The sequence below is a fragment of the Myotis brandtii genome, unplaced genomic scaffold, assembly GCF_000412655.1.
Source record: "Myotis brandtii unplaced genomic scaffold, ASM41265v1 scaffold482, whole genome shotgun sequence".
NCBI lineage: Eukaryota > Metazoa > Chordata > Mammalia > Chiroptera > Vespertilionidae > Myotis > Myotis brandtii.
In genome coordinates, this window is record NW_005368420.1 from 806,039 (window position 1) to 827,368 (window position 21,330).

The window sequence follows — 21,330 nt, forward strand, 5'->3', positions numbered from 1 at the left end:
GTGTCTGAGGTCTGAAATCTGCACCCCTGGCTGTGTGACTTTGGGTAAGTTACTGAGCCTTCAAACCCTCAGCTTTCTCACTTGTAAAATGGGTTCAATGAAGAGCTACTGAACAATCAAATCAGAGGGTGAAGCAGCTGGCACAGTGTCTAGCTGGCCAGCACTTCATGGATGTGCATGGGGAGAATGAATGAATCTCCCTTCGTTGACCATTCTGTGCCTCAGTTTTTCCATCTAGAGTGTAGGGACACCAAGACCCAGCTTGGGTGTCAGACACTAATAATTAAAAGATATGCTTTGTTCATGACATGAGGTTGGACAAGCCATAAAAGATTTTTGGGATTTTTGTGCGAAGGGTTCTATGAGTGTTAGAAGTCAGTGTTATCCAAGGAGGATGTGAGAAGTAAAAGCCACTGGACTACGAGGGTGGAGTGTGGGCAGAAAATTAGTGATGCCAGGAATCATCCCATTCTGGCCCAGAAACAAGCACCCTCTGAAACACAGGGCAGTCCAGGGGTCTGTGTGCTAGGCCCAAACGACACCTGCTGCTCCCTGAGCTGGTTAGGTGGCTCTGAGCTGGCGTCTGAGCTCTTGTTGCCCCATGTTCTATAGACCACGTGCTGTGGTGCCCTTTCCCCTGGAGGGAGGGCTGCAGGGGTCCCAGGTGGCTGCAGTCTCCCATCTTGAGGCACCCCCTAAGTTCTCCAAAATGCCAGCCCAGAAGAGTAAAGTTAAAAGAGCATGCGTGCCCTTTATGGAGAGGCGGCCACCCAAATGTCGTGCAAGCACCATCATGCCCAGGCTTTTAAATATAGCAGTGTTCTTTCTGGATGTCTCTGTGGAGTGAGGCTCGAGACAGCCCCATGAGGGCCTCAGCCAGACACTCGAGGCATCACTCTACCTCTAACTTCCCAGCTGTGATTATCGGCTACGGGCTCAGCTTCCTGAGTTGGGCTCCAGGGTCAAGGAACCTGGTTTCCCTTCCCAGTCCCCCCACTTCTTTGTGGTCCTGGGCAGCCACTGGCCTTCTCTGAGCCTTTGTTTCCACATCTGAGGATTATAATGAAGATGAAAAGTGAAATGATAAAGATTAAAAATGATATGCATAGAAATTGCTTAGCACACAGCCTGGCAAACAGACATTTAATAGATGTTGATTTTACTGTTACTAATTGTTATCACCTTCAATGTGCAAAGCACTATGCTGAGATGAATAAACCATGCCAAGGTTTGCTGGTTCAATCCCTGGTCAGAGCACATACAAGAAGCATCCAATGAATGCACAAATAAGTAGAACAACCAGTCGATGTTTCTCTTTCCCCCTTCCCCTCTCTCTAAAATCAATCAATAAAAAACAAGAAAGAAATAAAGAGAGCGAGAGCGAGAGAGAGAGAGAGAGAGAGACACCAAGGAAAAGGGCAGAAGGCAAGCAGCATTTGAGGAGGGATAATGAAAGAGTGGTTTATCATGCAGGGTACAGGCTAGAGGATGGCTTCAAGGAGGAGGTGGCACTGGCTCTCAAAGGATGAGAAGGTGGTTGATCGACAGAGGAGGGAGAGAGGGTGGTGTGTGCCAAGGTGGGAGTGAGAAAAGGCCTGGTGTAATCAGACAACACTCATTGTCCCTCCCTCTATATCCAGGGTTGCAAATGTTGGGCCTATGGTCCAAGTCCTCACATGCACTTCGTTGTTTTTTAGGTTAAAAAATGTTCATTTTTGAGCCAACATTTAAAAATCAGATTTTACATAAAAATTGAGCTTTCCAGCCTGTCCAAAAGTACTGGAAAATGTGGACACAGTGGGCTCACATCCCTGCATAACAATAGCATCAACAACAAAAACTAACAGCAAATACTGAGTATTAAAGTATGCCAGGCACTGTTCTAAGTGTTTCACACACTAAGTCTAAAAATCCTCATAAAAACCCTATAATGTGGGTGCAGTGATGTGGTAATGGTTTATCTGGTGAAAAAGAAAAGGCCTTGATTTTTTTGTTTACCAATTTCTGTGGCATCTATGGTGGATTTTAATCTACCAATTGTCACTAACCATGGAGTTTGATATGAGGCTCCTCAGCACATGAGCAGTAGGTGCAGTTATTATCTCTACTTCCCAGATGAGGAAACAGAAGCACAGAGAGGTCAACAGATTTGCTCAAGGTCACAAAGCTAGGAGTGGGCAGAGCAGGGATTTGGAGACAGGCAGCCTGACTTTGAAGATTGTGCTTTCAGCCCACACAATATGCTGCAAGACCAGACTGCCAGAGTCTTCCCTAGCCGTGTGGAGGCCACTCCTCAGGTGGCACACAGAGCCCCAGTTTGCCTCATCTGTGTCTGTGCTGCTCATTCAGCTGACCTGCAGGGCCCCTGTGGGCAACTAAGCTTGCATCCCTGCTTTGGGGTATGAAATGTCACCCTGGCCTCAACTTTCCCCCTACTTCTGGGAACCCCGCCAGTTACCTGGACACAGAGGTATAGGGTGGTGGAGAACCAGCTTCTTTTCCTCTATCTCAATGCCATCCCTTAGCACCTGGCACAAAATGTCAGCAAACCTTTTAGTTCAAATGTTCCCTGCTTCCCACCTCCCCTTATTCTCTCTTCGCCAGAAATACTAACTACATCAATTTAATGAAAGCATTTTTTCTGTTCCCCTCTTCTCTTCCTGCCACCTCATAAAACAAAACTTGGAAACATGATTCATAGGGGAGAAAGGATCAAAACCAGTTCACCTTAGATTGAAATGGAAATGCTGCTGCATCTCCTATGCTCTGGTGGGAGAATGCACTTCTATTTGCCAAGGAAGGGGGCTTAGGTGGGGAAGCCCATTTTCTTGGCTGTTTCTCAGAGACAGGCAGCCCTTGTGAAGTCCCCACAACCCACATTCTCCCAGCTGAGAGCCCGGGATGGCAGCACATGAGGGAGAGGCATATGTTTGGTAAGAAACGTGGAAATAGTCAAGTGTGAATAGATTCATATAAGTAATTTAATTACCTGCACAGTTATGAAATCTCTTGGTTTCTGCTTCCATTATTAATGATGAATGTTAACTATCAGAGGACACTGGCTGAGGTTTCCTGACAGGCTGGGGCCGGAGGTCTAGGTGTCCCCAGGCTGCCATACCTGGTTTCTTACTGATCAGGCTGGTCCCTGCTCCCAGCTGACTCCCACCCCACCTTGGAATTGACTGAGAGGTACATTATATACCTTGTCATAGACGTGCCCAGCACCACCTTTGAGTGACTTGTCAAAAACATTGAACCTGCATATGATCAAGACTCTAGATCCAACTGCCAGTGCCTAGGAAATACAAGGGACAGAGGAGCAAGGTAAACCATGCCCCGGGGATGCAACCAGCAAAATCTCAGCTGGAGGTGAGGTGACTTGCCCCAGGTCGCAGAGCTAGCAGTGAAGCTGGGATCTGACCCCGAGCTCAGGAGCACAGCACACTCCTGAGATGGCATGAGATGCTGAAAAAGTGCAGCTGCGCTCCCAGAGGGTGAGACAAGGAACCAGAACAGCCCAGAAGCAAGGAGGGCGCTTCCACCACAAGGGGAGAAGTCTCTCCTCTACCCTCTCTCTAGTTAGGCTTTCTCGGTGCTTCCCCAACAAGTGCTAAATTCAAATTCCTGGGATAACGAGTATATTGGCTTATATTGAGACCAGTGTCAGCCCCTGGTGCAGTCAGCTGTAATTAGGGCAAAGTCTTCAGAAAAAAATGGCCCAGTTATTTCCACATTAAAAAACAAACAACCAACCAACCAAACAAACAAACAGAAAATGGGTTCGGAGAGGGAGCTTACAGATTAGAAATAGTAGTATAAGTAGCGTGACTAATTTGTCCCAGATTGCCTGGGACTTTCCTGGTTTTAGCCCAGAAAGTTTTGTACCTCAAGACCTTCCCAGCTTTATAACCCAAACTTCTCCATCTGGTATCCCTCAGCCCAGGGCCAACCAGGACAGCTGGTTGTCCTACTTAAGGGGCACATCCACCAGTCCCAATGTGTGGACCTGTGTGAATCCTGATATAGACCAAGAAACAATTTTTTAAAAATGAGGAGCCATTTTTTAAATGGGGACACTGAAGCATTGCTGGTGTGTGTGTTTGTGTGTGTGTGTGTGTGTGTGTGTGTGTATCCTATATAATAAAAGCCTAATATGCTAAGTGTCTGACCATTCGACTGTTTGGCCAGTCGCTATGACATGCACTGACCACCAGGGGGCAGATGCTCCAACCAGTAGGATAGCTTGCTGCTGGGGTCCGGCCAATCAGGACTGGGCGAGACAGGCTGGACACACCCTGGAGATTTCCCGTGGTCCCACCCTGGCCCCGATCATACAATGGTGGGGGTCCCTCGGCCCGGCCTGCAGGAATTGGGCCGAAACTGGCTCTCCAACATCCCTCAAGGGGACCTGGATTGTGAGAGGGTGCAGGCCAGGCCGAGGGACCCCACTGGTACACGAATCCGTGTATCAAGCCTCTAGTATGCATATAAGATCTTTGATTAATCTCTTCGTGTATACATATATATATGTACAAAGCTTAAGCGACTGTCTAACTGTTATCTATGATGCGCAGTGACCACCATGGGGCAGATGATGAGCACTGACCACCAGGGGGCAGATGCTCAATGCAGGAGCTGCTGAGCTGCGGTGACTTGGCAGCTGCAGTTCTCAGATGATGCACCCAGAACCAGAGAGGAGGGAGCCCGATTCTGGGGCATGTCACCTGAGAACTGCCCTCTCGCAATCCGGGACCCCTTGGGGGATGTCGGAGAGCCAGTTTTGGCCTGATCTCTGCAGGCCAGGTCAAGGGACTCCACTGGTGCATGAATCCGTGCACTGGGCCTCTAGTTTCAACATATTAAGAAACTACTGTTAAAAAAATGTAACTATGTGTGGTATGGATGGTAACTAGACTTACTGTGGTGATCATTTTGCAATATATGTAAATATCAAATCATTATGTTCTACATCTGAAACTAATATAATGCTTTATGTCAATTATATCTCAATTTAAAGAAAACTACTATTAAAAACTTTTTAGGTAAGATGATATTGTGGTTATATTTAAAAAGAGATTTCTTATTTTTTAGAGCTATGAATTAAAATATTTACAGATGAACAAATACAATGTCTTGGATTTGCTTCAAAGTAATCCAGGAGTGCTGGAGGGAAATGGTTATGAGTGAATAGTTGTTGAAACTGGGTCCATGGGGCTCATTATTTTATTCTCTTTACTTCTGTGTGTTTGAGTTTTCCCACAATAAAGGGTAAAAGAAAGGAAGGAAAGAAAGAAGAAAGGAAGGCAAGGAGAGAGAGCGGAAGAAAGAAAAAAATGATTGCAGGGAGATATAAATTCTCTGAGTCAAATTTGACCACCTGAAATTTACAAGTCTAATCTAAAACACGATCATCAAACTTTTCTGTAAAGGGCCAGAGAGTAAATATTTTCCACTTTGTGGGCCATATGGTCTCTAACACAACTACTCAACTCTGCCCTAATAGTGTGAAAGCAGCCATAGATAATATCTCTATATATAAAAGGCTAAGTGACTGACCGACTGTCTGTCCAGTACATATGACGCGCACTAGCAATTTAAAAAGAAACATTGGCTTGTGCATGTGCGATACATATAAAGCTCTCGCTGGCACCAATTGCACGCCTGTGTTTCGATCTGTCACTGTTGATTGTGAATTTGGTTGACACTTCTATATAAAGGGTGAATAGCGATATTAAAATATTTCTTCTACACTGGGCCACTAGTATAAATGAAAGGGCATGGCTGTATGCCAATAAAACTTTATTTACAAAAACAGGCAGCCAGCTGGATTTGGCTCATGGGCCGTAATTTGCCAATCCCTGGTCTAGAAGAATACCACTGGATTCAGCAACACCACTTCCTTGCTCTTGTGATCTTAGGAAAATCGTCCAACTTTTCCAAGTCATAGTTTCCTCCTCAGTGAAACAGGGATGATAACAGTAACTACAGCAAGCCAGGATTAAACGAGATAATGAATTAAGCTGGCTCCATGACGAAGTGAGCAGGTCCTCAACAAACAATAGACTGTTATTGATGTGTCATTCCCGCTAGAATGTTTGTTCACTGCTTACAATAGCACCTGGCACGCAGTAGAAGCTCAACAAATATTGGTTAGAATGATGAATGATTATATCTGCCCCCATAAAGCAAAGAAAGTATAGATGAAAGAACATGGTCTTCTTACTTCTTTTCAAAATGTCAGGGTCTCCCCACCTTCTACCTTGAAAAAGGAAGATTTAGAACAGAGACACCTAAATCCTACTTGTCCTACTTCACACTATAAGGAGTTAGCTCCTGAGAACTCCCTAAGAAGTTGTGCAGCTGAGTCTGCTAAAGCATCAGAAACCCTTTACTCTAACGGGTGGTCTAGGGAAGTTGGCCATTCCAATCTCTGGTGACCAAAGCCACAATAGTAGTAGACTGCTCCACCTACCCCCCTCAAAGGCCTGGCCAGAGACTGGAACGTGGGTTGGAAGTGCCATGGAGGAGCTGACCCAATGTGGGAAGTCTTCATCTAGTCTTGGCCAACATCCTGTTTGGATTGGAAATAAACTCTCAACCACTGGAGGGCTTTGAGTCTCCTTCCACAGAGAACCTACCTAGGGGGTATGTATGGTCTTGGTGTAGGCAAATCATGAGGAAGAATGAAATAAGATGGCATCAGAGCCTGGCTCCAAGGGGTGAGAACTGGAAGCAACCCATTCTCAGCAGTATGAATTTCTTTATCTGGATTCTGGGCAAAATATAGACAATTGGGCTGGTTGAGGTCCGCACACCTTCAGCGCTTTCTAGACCCTGAGGTAGATGGCTGTTTACCATCTCTGTTTGCTGAGAAGCACTCTACTACTCCTCTAGAAGCAAAACCCCAAGTACCTGCAGGGACCTAGCAATAACTCCAGCATGTGAAGTAGGCAATCGAAGGGGTGAGATGAGAGGGAGAGGCAGGATTGTGGGGAGAATGAATGGACAAAAAGATAGGAAGTTGGATGAGGCTGATGGACAGGTTGCTCGTCTGAGATCTCCCTGAGACGGGCCACAGTGGCTGATGTTTTTACTGGGACATCTTCCTGTCCGTGGCTGACTACATCTGGGGCCGACATTGGTCTTGAGCTAGGCCAATGTCTTCGTTATCCCAGGAGTTTGAATTTGAGACAGGCTGATTTTGATGTGACTGGGTTATTAGCTTCAGTGACTGTAGGGTAAACCTGGGGGTTGAGGTAGCCATTATGGGGGGCCACCTTCCATTTATCATGTGTGAAAAAGCTGGCCTAGAGAGAGGGGACTTCTCTTCTTGCAGGGAAAGTGACCTCCTTGCTTCTGGGCAGTTCTGGTTCTTTGTCCCCCTCTGGGAAGCCCACCTGCACTTTCTTTGGCCTTTTATGAGGTCTCAGAAGGGTGCTGTGCTCATGAGCTTGGATTCAAATCCCAGCTCCACCACTAGGTGTAGAATCCTGGGCAAGTCACCTTACCTTGAAGGACCCCAGTTTCTTCATCTGTAAAATGGGGAAAATACCAAAACTGCCTTCAAGGAACTGCTATGACAATTAAGTGACACAACTGTGCACCTGGCTTACAATAGATGTTCCACAAATGCTAATCTATATATATAAAAGGCTAATATGCTAAGTGTCCGACCGTCCAACCAGTTGCTATGACGCACAATGACCACCAGGGGGAAGACGCTCAACACAGGAGCTGCTGTGACGCACACTGGCACCATGGACCTGGTGCCCATAAAGCAATACTTGGTTTCCCCCAAGTGGGACACAGGCCCTGCCACCATCCCGGAGCGACAGCCCACCAAATCACAGCCGACGCTGCCAAGACCCCATGGCACAAGATGCAGCCTACAGCCCAGCCCAGCCCAGCCCAGAAATGGTTGCTGTGGGTGCCGGGTAATGACGTCATGTAGCAACGCCTGGCTTCCTCTCCCTAGTGACGACTAGCCTGTTTGCAGTGTCTTCAAGCCCAGGAACACGACTTGCTTTATAGCCAGGTGCAAACATTTCACACTTTAACCAAATGTCTGTGAAGCGTTTTCCTGTGCCTCATCTCATTTGATCCTCACAGAAGTCCTGGAGTAGGTAGATAGGAGATTAGGTGGAATCCTCTTTTCTTTTCATTACCAGAAAAATGGAGATTTAGAAAGTTTAGAAACTTGGCCCAACTGAAAAGAAGAAATAGTGGACCTTGAAAATGACTTCAGGTTTTCTCACTGTGCAGAATATAGTCAAACACTGCTGCAGTTAAATATTTTACCCTTTGTTCTTAATGCATGATCTACAACAATAATCTGCTTCATGTTGATATTTACTGCTGTGTTGCTGACAATTACCTGAAAGAGAAGTTGGGGTGCTTTACTGGACTGGAAAAAGTTTAGCTAAATCAGAAAGCAGGTCTAATGAAGTAAGTTTATTCTATACTAGAGGTCCAGTGCACAAATTCGTGCACGGGTGGGGTCCAGCCAGCCAGCCCCTGATGGGGGTCCATCGGGGGTAGGGCCAGCCAGGGGGAGGGGCTGGTTGGCTGGCCGGCCCCGCCCGATTGGGGTGTTGGGAATGAATTGGGGGTGGGGCCGGCCGGGGGGATGGGCCATGGGAGGGCTCTAGGGCGTGTCTGGCCCATCTTGCTGAGTCCTGATCAGTCGGCTTCACTAGTTGGAGCTCCTGCCCCCTGGTGGTCAGTGCACATCACAGCAAGCGGTTGAGTGGCCTTAGCATATCATTAGCATATTATGCTTTGATTGGCTGGACGACCAGATGCTTAGCATATTAGGCTTTTATTATATAGGATATATAAAAGGCTAAGTTGACTTGCGCATGCATGATACATATAAAGTTCTCGCTGGTGCCAACTGCATGTGTGTGCTTCAATCTGTCACTGTCGATCATGAATTTGGTTGACACTTCTATTATAGAGAAAGGGTGAATAGCAATATTAAAATATTTCTTCTAATTAATTTCCTTTCAATGTGCACGAATTCGTGCACCAGGCCTCTACCATTATAATAAACTAGAGGCCCGGTGCACGAGATTCATGCACTCGGGGGGGGGAGGGTTCCTCAGCCCGGCCTGCACCCTCTTGTAGTCCGGGAACCCTCGGTGGATGTCCGACTGCCGCGGAGGCGGGAGAGGCTCCCGCCACCACCACTGCATTTGCCCAGCCATGAGCCTGGATTCTGGCTGAGCAGCGTTCCCCCTGTGGGAGCACACTGACCACCAGGGGGCAGCTCCTGCATTGAGCATCTGCCCGCTGGTGGTCAGTGCACGTCATAGCAACCGGTCCTTCTGCCGTTTGGTCAATTCGCATATTAGCCTTTTATTATATAGGATTTTTTAAAAAATATATTTTATTGATTTTTTACAGAGAGGAAGGGAGAGAGATAGTTAGAAACATCGATGAGAGAGAAACATCGATCAGCTGCCTCCTGCACACTCCCTACTGGGGATGTGCCCACAACCAAGGTACATGCCCTTGACCGGAATCGAACCCAGGACCCTTGAGTCCGAAGGCCGATGCTCTATCCACTGAGCCAAACCAGTTAGGGCTATATAGGATTCTTGTGTTTGCTAGCTTGGGTGGGTTTTTGTTTCTTGCACTCAAGGATTTTTATTAAGATGAACCTCCAGCTGCCTTTGGAACTTACACCTTAATGGTGGGGTTGGGGTCTCCTTCCTTCCCCCACCAAGGTCAGAGACAGAACCTAGTGGGAGAGAAAACACACAGGAGTGCTGCATTGCTCCTAACAGCCTGGGCAGCCCAGGCAGTTGCTATTTCCCCACCCACTCATTGCAAAAAGCAACAGGCAAGGCAAACAGATGGCAGAGAGATGGCTTTTTCCCTCTCCCCCTAAATAACAAGATGAGGAAAAAAAGGGAAAGATGAACAAATTTCCACCGGCTGGATCAAAGAGAAATGGTGATTTTTGCTGATAAACTTTGCTTAAACACCATCCCTGCACCCAGGCACGTGACAGTTCTGGGGCGGGACTGGGAAGGGTTCTCCTTGCTATTGACTATCGATGTTTCATTAATTTCTTTTTGTTTCCCACTACAGTGTACACCTGACTCAAGGTGAAAGAACACAACTGGGCTGCGACTTCTCAGATTGATAGATTGCATTTCTGTGCTGGGTCCGTTTCATGCTTGGTGACTTTGCAGCAAAGCAATTATCACTGTGGAATGCATAATGGCCTAATTAATAACTAATGTCAGGTTGGCCTCTGAGCCATGATTATACCTTAGCAAGCCAACTTTTTTTCCTTTTAAACATTGCAAGAGAAAAATATTGTAACTGACTGGTTAAATTGTCTAAGTGTCCTTTCCCCGTGGACACAGGGTGTAGTAGTAAGCATGAAAGCCTGGAATGAAGAGGTGTTCTACCACTAACTGGCTGTGACCTTGTTCAGTGTCTGAGCATTTCTGTGCTTGAGCATCTGCACCTGTAAATAAAGCCACCTTTCTGGAAGTGGTGGGATTCCTGTCATATTCATATGCAATATAGGGCACTTAGTAAATAATGGTTAAGGGCAAGGAATCTGGAGCCAGACTGCCTGGGTTTACATAAATCTTGTCTCTGCCACTTACTAGCTGTGTGACCTAGAGCAAATTACCTAACCTCTCTGTGCTTCATTCTTCTCATTTGTAATGTTGATAATAACAATATTTACCTTACAGGGTGGTCATGGGGATTAATGAGCTGATACCTATAAAGTACTTAGAATGCTGCCTGGAGCACAGCAAGAGCCATAGCAATGTTTGCCAAGATTACTATGTCAACATTCATTTAATAAATATTTATTCAGCACCTACTGCGTCTCAGGCAGCCTGAGCGACCTGGGAACATAATGGTCTACAAAGAGCTCCTTCTCTGTCACTCCTTAGGCCAGGGCAACATTATTGCTGCATATCTCAAGTGGTCCAAATCCCAACTCCTGAGTCAACCCCCTTTCCACCCACACAGCTCCAGAGGGCTCTTTCTAGAACAAGCTTCTGGTCATACTGTCCTCATTTATAAAAAAAAGACTTGTGGCACCTCCTCCATCCACAAAGTGCAGACTTAACTTGGCATTCAAGGGCCCTCTGTCCTGTCCAAATGTGTTTCCTGGCCTTGTCCTCTCTCCAAATTCCCACATATCGTAGCTCCAGAGAGGTTTAGTGGCATCACTCACAAAACAGCTATTGAAGAGTAATTATTCTTCATTTTAAGCTTTCTATGTGCTATGCATTGGGCTGAGCACTCCACACACACATGAGCATCTCATTTAATCCTCATGAAAAACCTGTACACTAGGTACCATTTTATTGATGAGGAAACTGATGCCCAGAGAGAGGGGAAGTGACATGCCCAAAGTCCCCACCAGCTATTGATCAAACTGGAGCTCAAACCCAGGTGTGCCTGACACCAAGGCATGTACTCTTATCACCACACCTCACTCTCCATGTTCCATCCTGCCCAAGTCTTCCCAATCTGAACTGGGATTTCACCTCCACCAGGGAGTCTTCCCTGATCTTGGCATACCCAGAACATTTTGCTCCTATTTCACATTTGTTTTTTTCCTTAGTGAACAGTGGGTGTGGGTTTCCAATCGGTGGCTTAGCCTCCTTTTCAGATAGAACTAATATTTTCTCTTAGCCAGTCCAGCACACAGTAGGAGCTTTAGAACATCTGCTAAATTGTTAAAATCCTCCCTTGCTCTTGCTTTGCTGCATCCTGGACTTGGCAGGCCCCTTGAATACCATCTCCTGTTCACCTGCCCTAATTGTACCCATTGACTGTGTAAAAGGGTCTGTTTTTCAGCTCTGTCCCTAATAGGCAATGAGGTAGGAGCTTCATCCATCAGGGAGTCCACAGTGCAGCAGACAGGGTTATGAACTCGAATAACCCTAGTTGTTATTCCCCTCTTGGGCACACAAGGTTAGGCTATATTCCCAGCCTCCCTTGAAACTGGACATGGCCTTGTAATTGAGTTCTGGCTAAGGGAATGTGGGCAGAAATGATGTGGCCATTTCCAGGTCTGGCCTTTGAGAACCTCCCATGAGATCCACCATATTTTTCTCTGGCTCCTCCGGCCAGTTGTTCAACATGTACCAGCACCACTGATTATGTCCACATGTCTGTCTCCTCCACTAGATGGTGAGCTTCCAGGACAGAGGGTCTCAACAATTAGAGACACCAGGAGAAGCTTTTAAAATCCTGATGCCCAAGCCGCACACCCGACTAAGAATGTCAGACATTTGCCTTAGCTGGTTTGGTTTAGTGGATAGAGCGTCGGCCTGCGGACTGAAGGGTCCCAGGTTTGGTTCTGGTCAAGGGCATGTGCCCGGGGTTGCGGGCTCGATCCCCAGTAGGGGGCGTGCAGGAGGCAGTCAATCAATGATTCTCTCTCATCATTGATGTTTCTATCTCTCTCTTCCTCTCTCTTTCTCTCTGAAATAAAGCCTAAGCGACTGTTACCACCAAACGACTGGAATGACTGGTCGACCAGGAGCTATGTCACACACTGACCACCAGGGGGCGGATGCTCAACGCAAGAACTGTCCTCTGGTGGTCAGTGCGCTCCCACAGCCAACCTCCTGTGTTCCCTCCCCTGTCCAGCAGGCCCCATCCGACAGCCAGCAGGCCCCAATTGGGACTGGGCAAGATGGCCCCGATAGGCCCTGATCACCTGCCAGGCCAGGCTTAGGGACCCCATCTGTGCACGAATTTCGTGACCGGGCCTCTAATGTATATATATGAATGTCAGATACTCTGGAGTAGGGCCAAGCCTCAGTATTTTTTAAAAGCCCTCAGGAGTTCCACTGGGCAGTCAGGGCTGAAAGCCAGCAGGCTTATCTAAGGTAGAGTGTCTCAAACCTTAAGGTGAACACAAATCACCCAATCGCTGGGGACCTTGTTAAACTGCAGATCTAATTCAGGAGATGTGGGGAGTGAGGGTAGGGGGGACAAATTTGCATTTCTACTAAACTGTGATGTAGATATTGTTGGCCCATGAACCACATTTTTGAACTTACCTTTGAGTCCCACTTTAGTATGCAAATTCCTTTCAGCTTGGTGATTGCATGGGCTCCCCAAACCCATGACTCTGGGATAAACAAGGTGGGTGTTATAAGAACCCATTTTTCATGGCAGGAGACTGAGGATGGAGGTGAAGTGACTTGCCTAAGGTCACATGGCTAGGGAGTGTGGTGGGCCTCGGACCTGGTTTTCCAAGGCTCCAAATTTAGCTCCTTCACTAGCTGCCTGATCTGGGTCTGAGGATTACATGAGCCTGAACAGCATCTGGGCCCTTCCATCTCCTGACCATGTGACCCCTAGGTGGATTTCTCACTACCTCACAGAGGTAGGCCCTGAAAGAGGAAGGCTCCTTTTCCAGTACCTAAATTTGGGGATGGCACTTCAGGCTCCCCACCCTGACAATGACCAAAGGGGGTCATAAAGTCTAGCCTTCTGCCTCTGATCTAGCTCAAAGGGAAGGCAAGAATAGGGTCTTTCTGGGTACAACTGCATTTGCCTTGACAGCATTCAGCACATCCATACTTAAAAATACCGTGGGATAACTTCATAATCATAATGATCAGTATAATCATAGCCTCTGACACTGATCTTTCTTTGCATCAGACATTATTTTAAGCTCTTAGCTCTATTATTGCATTTAATCCTCACATTCACCTTATAAGGTAAGGGCTATTATGAGTCCCATTTTACACGGAAACAAATCAAGGCACACAGAGAAAAATAACTTGCCTCAGTAGCAAAGCTGGGATTTTGGACCCAGGCAGTCTGGCTTCAGAACTGTGCTCCTAACCACTGCACTATAATGCCTTTCAAATTTATGTGCCTGTCCCTCGGTGTACTGTGGGCTTCTCAGGGACAGGGCCATGTCTGTCCTGCTCCCTGCTGCATCCTCAGGGCCCTGCACAGGGTCTGCACATAGTAGGGGCTCAAGAAATAGTTTCTGAATTATGTGGGCTGGCTTAATCTCTCTCATCCCACAACCTTGCCACTGAAACTAAATCATAACTGTGACTGTCATTGTCATGGAGGGGTGTGTGTGTCCACTAGGCTGTGAGTGCCATGATTACAGGAACAGTATCTGGGGCTGCTCACTGCCACATCCCTGGAGACTGACACTCGTCCTGGTATATAGCAGTTGCCAAATAAATGTCTGCTGCAGAGTGAAGGTCTCAGTGGAACTGAGAAGGGAGGCAGGGGATGCATGTATGTTCTAGGGGAGCTGGTTGGAAGGGAAGGGATGACAACGCTAAATAGTCATGATCCTACAGCCCCATCTCTGGGAGGCTCACACAACATCAAGCTCTTTACCTGTGTGAATCCTTGCAGGGAATAGGGATTGTTACCATCCCCATTCTACATCCAGGGAAACCCGGCTTCCTGAAAATCCTGGCAAAGGACAGAACTGGGATATGAACCAAGGTCTGTGTGACTCAAGACTTATGTCATTTCCACTCTCCCATAGGTGCCCGAAGAGTGAGTGTGTTCACCCTCTTACATTTAATGCTTAGCATAGTTCCTGGCACACAGTAGGTACTCAACTATTGTCTCAAACACATTAATAATGTTTATCACCTTAGCCCTGCCACCTGGCACATAGTAGGTGCTCAATAAACATCTATGAATGAATGAATGCATGAGTGACTGTGTGAATGGCCACATGTCCCCTGACACAGGCATGGCTGCTGCACTAGCTTTTGTCCCCCTCTTGCCCCCCAGACAGACATAAGTGATAAAAGACGCTTGGCTGACAGTGGCACGGGATGGATGTGCTCCCTGCAGCCTCATCTCCCCACCGACTGGCCCCACATGGCCTTCCATAATGCAGTCCATTAAAAGGCTTGTAAATTTTCATACTCGAAAGCCGACCATGGCGTCAGCATAGACTAATTGTTGTTAAATGTGCAGGAATGTTACCGCCACACTGCTGGAACGATCACTCTTCCCAGCTTGGCCCATTCCTCTGCAGGCAGAAAGCTTACAACGTTCGCACAAGGCCAAAAAGCAATTCGTGTCAAAAAGATCAATAATATAAAAATAAAGCATGAGAATTCTAGTTAAAGGGAATGTCATATAAATATGTGCTTCACGTCCATGATTCCAAGATTAAAAAAATCAATCAATATCGTTCTTTAGATGATGTTATTTCTAATGAGAAATACCCAGAACAACTGCAAATAACTGCTTAACTGAGGGAAAAGCATTAATAATTTACTTTATAAGGCATATGATACTGAATGAAAGAGGACTGCTGCTGCTTCTTAATTTGGTTGTAATATGGCATGACAGGTTCAATGATGCTTTGGTGGGTTCTTAATATTAAATTCAGAAGGATGTTCAGCTCATTATAAGTTTTACCCCAAGCTGGGCAAGGTAAAGCCAGAGGGGCAAGACTCAGTTATGGGAGCCAAGGAGACCTGTACTATCAACATTAATTTATCAAAAAAGTTGTGTAAGGAGTGTGTGTGCACAAGGGTTAGCCAGAGGCAGTAAGGAGGGACAGAAGTCCTTCTCACTGCATATGACTTAAGCTGCAAACAAAACCCTATTTACTGAGCATTTACTATATACGCCAAGGCCTGGGCTAGGTGTGCAGACCTGGGGTTCGAATCCAAGCTCTCTGTATGCATTGGGCTTCCCTGGAAGATTCTGATAAAGCTCAGCAAAGACACATCTCAAAAGCATGGGTCTGGCGGAGCAATGAAGTCTTCCTCAATCCTAACCACCTTCAAGTGTCCAATTTAGGCCTCTCAATCTAGAATCTACGTCCTCAGCTCCTCCTGCACCCCCCAGGTCCCTCAAGTCAGCCCTCCAAGCGGAGGTTCCTCCACCATCTCCTCTGCTGAAGAGCAGTGGGAGCTTAGGCAAGCGACTTTACCTCTCTAAGCCCTGGTTTCTCACCTGTAAGATACCAGCAGCACCTCCCTCACCAAGCTGCTGAGAGGTGGTGATGCATAAGAGGCATGGCTAAATGCTCCATAAATATGGCTGGCTGAGGAATGGATGAGAGCAGAAGCCTCCTCATGGGGCTCTTGGGAGGAAATCAATGTGATAAGGCAAGCCTCACCTTGCCTGCTAGGAATGCCACCTGAAGTTCAAGGAGTGCTCACTGCACACTGGGCTCTGTTCTTGAGATTTTTCCATATTGACTCATTTAAGTCTCACACCAACCCTACGAGGTGGATACTATTAACATCTCCATTTAGAAGTTGACAAGGATGTTTTTTACTTGTTTTTTTTTTAGTATTCTTTTTATTGCTAAAAGTATTACAAAGGGTATTACATATGTGTCCTTCCCCCCCTCCCCCACCCCTGCCCTTGACAATCCCCTGGCCTCCCTTACCCCCCAGTGTCTTATGTCCATTGGCTTTAGTTGACAAGGATGTTAACTAGGCTTACTGTGGTGATCATCTTGAAATATATATAAATATTGAATCATTATGTTGTATAACCTGAAACTAATATAATGTTGCATGTCAATTAAACTTCAAAAAAAAAAAAAGAAAAAAGAAAGAGTGGGGGGAAGCCAAGGAAACTGAGACCCAGAGGGTCTTGCCCAGGGTCACACAACTGGGAAGTGGATGAGCTAGGATGCAAGCCTATGCCAAAATGGCTTCAGACCCCATATTTACCCCCACTGCTCATCTTCCCAGGCGGGTCCTGTTGGTCAGTGAGGTCACTGCTCCCCCGCTTGCAGGCTGCCAGGACTGCACATGTCTAACGTCTATTGTGGCCTTGTGGCCATTACAAAGGAATGGTCATACCAGTGCTGGGAGCACCAGAGAAAAGGTAGTTTGGGGAGCAAGAGAATTATGACATCAAAAAGCAAATAATGTTAAAAAGGCAAAAAAAAGGCCCTGTAATTAAATTGCAGCTCAAAAGGAAGGGCAGGCAGGGATCCTGCAGGCAGATGCAGAACAGGAGGGGACACAGAGACCAAATTAGGACATGGCATGCATGGCTAGGTGGGGCACTCAGGGACCGGGTAGGGAGGGACATGCCCGTCTTAGGTAATCTGGGCTGTGCGGATGCCCTCCATGCCCTTCTCAGGCAGCTCAATTGCATGGACACGAACTGACCCTTTGAGGATCTTGTTCTAGGTTAGGACTCCCTTTCTCAACCACAACTGCCTGGGAGGGAAAAGCAGGGAGTCCTCAGTGACTGGGGCTAGGAAAGATGGTCGGGGGAAGGCAGTTGATGACTTCAGGCTCTGGATATTGAATGTGGGCAGTGAACAGAGAGAGGCTTGGGTGTGGGAGTGGAGGTTTAAGTAGGAGGTGTAAGGGGTATAGTCTCCTCTCAGTCATCTTTGAAAAGTCAGATTCCCTCTTCCCCCCATGCCATCTGATTAGCAACCAGAAGGATTCTGTTATAAACTGAGTCTGAGTTCATTGTCCCTCCTCTGCTCTAAAGTCTCCAGTGGTTCCCACCTCATTCAGAGTTTCAGCCAGAGTGCACTTAAAGTGGCCCCAAGGCCCTGACAAATGCATAAAGATGACTAATGCTATGTACCATGGGGGGTGTGGGGGGCGTTCAAGCCTGACCAGGGCTTTGGGGGTGGTCAGGGAGAGCTTTCCCACTCCCTGCCTAGAATCTCTCCTTGCACTCACTGTCTCTTTGCCAGATTAATTCCTCTCAGATCCTCACGCATTGTTAGGGTGGGACTCAGACACTGGTGTCTGACCACCATGCTCTCCTGCCTCCCCTGGGGTCAGAGGCCCTGTCAGCCCCCTTGGTTACCAAACTGCTATTTCCATCAGGCCCAGGTGAATGTGTCTGTTCCAACTCAACCCAAAGGGTTTGCTATTATGAAAACCACGCCGCCTTCATGATACAAAAAGAAGGAAGCAGGAAAAAATCTAGCAGTGGCCCTGCCATGTTCCTGGCTGGGCCATTGCACACACTCTTTAGAAAAGTTTCACCTCTGGTTTAGCATAACAAAACTTTTAATTTAGATGTTTTCATCTCTCTCTCCAAGTAAAAATAAGTTTAAAATAATGACTGTAATAAATGAAGGTAATTAATTGTAGTTTGTTCCTTTACTGTCTAGTCAGCTTAATTTTACCTTTTCAACTAATAATGAGAAAATAATTTTTGTGCTCGGAGGGTTAATGATATGTAACTGCGAGAACTGCTAATTGCATGTTGCAATCCATCCATCAACAACCCCATCTGTGCGACTTGATTATGTTTGCTAAATTATTGCTTTGAATTATCTTTCATAAAGCAACTTTTGTAATTAGCGGGGCTTTCGTCTTGCTCTTTTCTCTGCGAGCAAGGATATTCAAACTTTGGCCATTTCAAGCTGTCTCCATTAAGCCACCTTCTCTGGCTGTCTTTGTTTCCTGAGCAGGGGGAATCAAGGCTGGCCTTTAAGCAATCAAGGCGGAAAGGAAAAGCTTCCTTGATTCACAGCAGGGCAAATTCACGTCCTCTCCGCCTCCCTCCCACCAGCACACACACATAGACTAGAAGAAAAAAAAAAAGAAAGAAAAAAGACTGCACTCACATATATAGAATGAAAAGATAAAGAGGATACCCAGATTCTGTATACACCACGGCCAGCAGAGTGAAATTAAGGGATGGACTTGAACATGTTATATTTCAACAAGAGGCTGGCAGTGGGGAAGAAGGAATGACGGTATGATATTCAGCCCTGGCGTTTTATGGGCTAGTTTATGTGACCAGGGAAGGTGTTTGCCTTGGGGAATATTCCTGGGAGGTGATTAATGCCCACTGGGGAATCCTCTGCTCTAAACCCAGAGCCTGGTGGATCGTGAGAGGGAAGAGGCATAAAGGATGAACCCTCATTAAAAAAATTAAAATGAAAATCAAATTTGGATTATGAACGGCCTGTGTGTGTATATAGTTTGTTCTGGATGAAGAAGATGCTTTTTATTAACACCTTTCTTTGGCGGTCTCTCCTGAGGCCTGGGGAGGGACATGGCTGCCGCAATGGATTAGTCAATAAATCATGAGGAAAGCAGGGGTTTCGGGAATAAAACTCCAGGGAAACGTAGTCTTTTGGGTACATTAAAGGGACAATGAAAAGCCATCTTAAGAAAATTAATGAATTTATTTGAAGATCCCTAGCTATTACAACAGTGTCTATTCAGTTTTGCCTCTCCTTTTGGCCCCACTAAGACTTTGTCTCCCCCAACAATTATTGAGTACCAACTGTGTGCCAGACACCTGTCAACCACTTTTACTTAGTTCTTTAAATCCTTACTGTTAGCCACATTTGCTAAAGAAGGAAAGCTGTAGCCCAGAGAGGTTAAGAAACTCCCCCCAGGCCACACAGTTAGTGTAAATAGCAGGGCTGAGGTGTAAGCCAGTCCTATTGGCATGTGCTTCCCACCCGCCCTGCACTTGGATCTTCTCTGGATCACAAACCAAACCTGTTTAACTCTTTTTCCTATTGAAAAGATGACATAAGTCATGCCTATTTCCTACCGAGACAGAAAGGTTCCCTCTTTTGGATAAAAAGCCTTGAGCACCTAAGAAAGAGGCAGATTCCAGCCCTGGTATAATGAAGGTTAAATACTAGTAAAGCTATAATGGAGGTCACTGATAATAGGAATAATAAAACAACCAAGACTTCTACTACTCAAGGAAATGTTCGAAGCACTCCATGGGTATTAACTTTGTTCTTCCTCAATCACAACCTTATGAAGTAGGTATAATTATTACCTAATTTTTCAGATTTTGAAACAGAGGCACAGAGAGATCAAGTAAGTTGCACAAATCAAACAGCTAGTAACTGGCAGAGGCAGGATTCAAACCCAGGTTAACTCTGGATCTGTGCTCTTCACTCCCTGGCAGCTCTCTATGTGGTAGCCATTACATCAAAACCTTCCCCTGCATTATATCTCAGTCATTCTCAAAACAACATGAAAAAAATCTATCATATCTTTATCCCCAAAACAGACAGGGAAACTGAGGCTCTAAGTGGCTCAGAGAAGCTCCAACCCAAGCAACGGAACAGCCGAAAAAGTGGTGCTCTATACACAAAGCTCAGTGCCTGTCTTCGGGCTGAGCAGAGGGATCAGCTGCCTGAGAGGCTTGTGTGCTGAGTGCCCCTCATGGAACCAGGAGTTGGCAGATGGGGACCTCTTTCTTAAAAAACACAAAGCCACGACAACACATTCCCAACATTATTAGTCTTCTTTCTATTTTTGTTGCTGTTGTTTTTTTCCCCTTCCAGCTCAGGCACCTCAAACCAAATGAATCAATACTGAATAGCCCTATAAATAAATAAGCACATCAGTCAACTCAGTAATAAAATGAAGGGATGAAAAATATGGAAATCAGAGACATTTGTGTAAATCCAGTTATTGTTTACTTTAATATTGCCTCATGAGCTTATGCAGGTCCAAAGAGACAGATTTAAAGTAATGTGGCACTTGGCGGACGGCAGACTTAACACGCATCTCTGGCCCTAGCCGGCTGGATAAAGCATCGGTCTGGGGACTGAAGGGTCCCAGGTTCGATTCCAGTCAAGGGCATATGCCTGGGCTGCGGGCTCGATCCCCAGTGTGGGGCAGCCAATCAATGATTCTCTCTCATCATTGATGTTTCTATCTCTTTCTCCCTCTATCTTCCTCTCTGAAATCAATAAAAAATATATTAAACACACACACACACACACACACACACACACACACACACACACACACACACACGCATCTCTGCGGGCGAGCTTGGAGAAGGGCCAATCCCTCCAGGGTCCTGCTTGAATTCAGGGAAGACTGAGAAGAGCCCGAGAAGATGGAACATGTGAGAAATGGCCTCCCCTGCCTCGGTGTAATTTCATTATTTTCCTAGCCTACCTCCTGGGTCAGCCAGACAAGTGGACATTTTCAGAGTCCTGGTCACAAAGTCAAGCTAAGAGGAGAAATGGGGGAGGTCCAGCCCCATCCCAGGGCTCCAGGAAGGCAAGAGGAACTGGCTGAGGATGCTTAGCTGCTGCCAAAGGAACTAGGGCCTGATGGGTGGGCAGGAAAGAATGTGAACAATGCTGACTTAATTCTCAGAGGGTGGGATGGTAGAGAGGATTTCAGGACAGGCTGGTAAGTATTTGGACTTATCTGCAAGACTGCCTTAGAGAATCAAAGCAGAGCAGAGTGCCAGGGGAGAGCAAAGGTGACTGCGTACAAACCTCCAAAAATGAGAAACCAGCCTGGAAGATGAGGTGGTTTGTTCAAGGTCACGGATATTACATGTAGCAGAGCCCGTGTAAGGCTAGGCAACGTCTAGGAAGAGGGGGATTTCTTGGCA

At 46.4% G+C, this 21,330-nt stretch overlaps 1 protein-coding gene across 1 annotated transcript in view; it reads right to left on the bottom strand.

Moving 5' to 3' along the window:
- The window catches only part of CUX2 (cut-like homeobox 2), a 164,359-nt gene that overhangs the window by 58,448 nt on the left and 84,581 nt on the right, over positions 1-21,330 (bottom strand). The window lies entirely within an intron of this gene.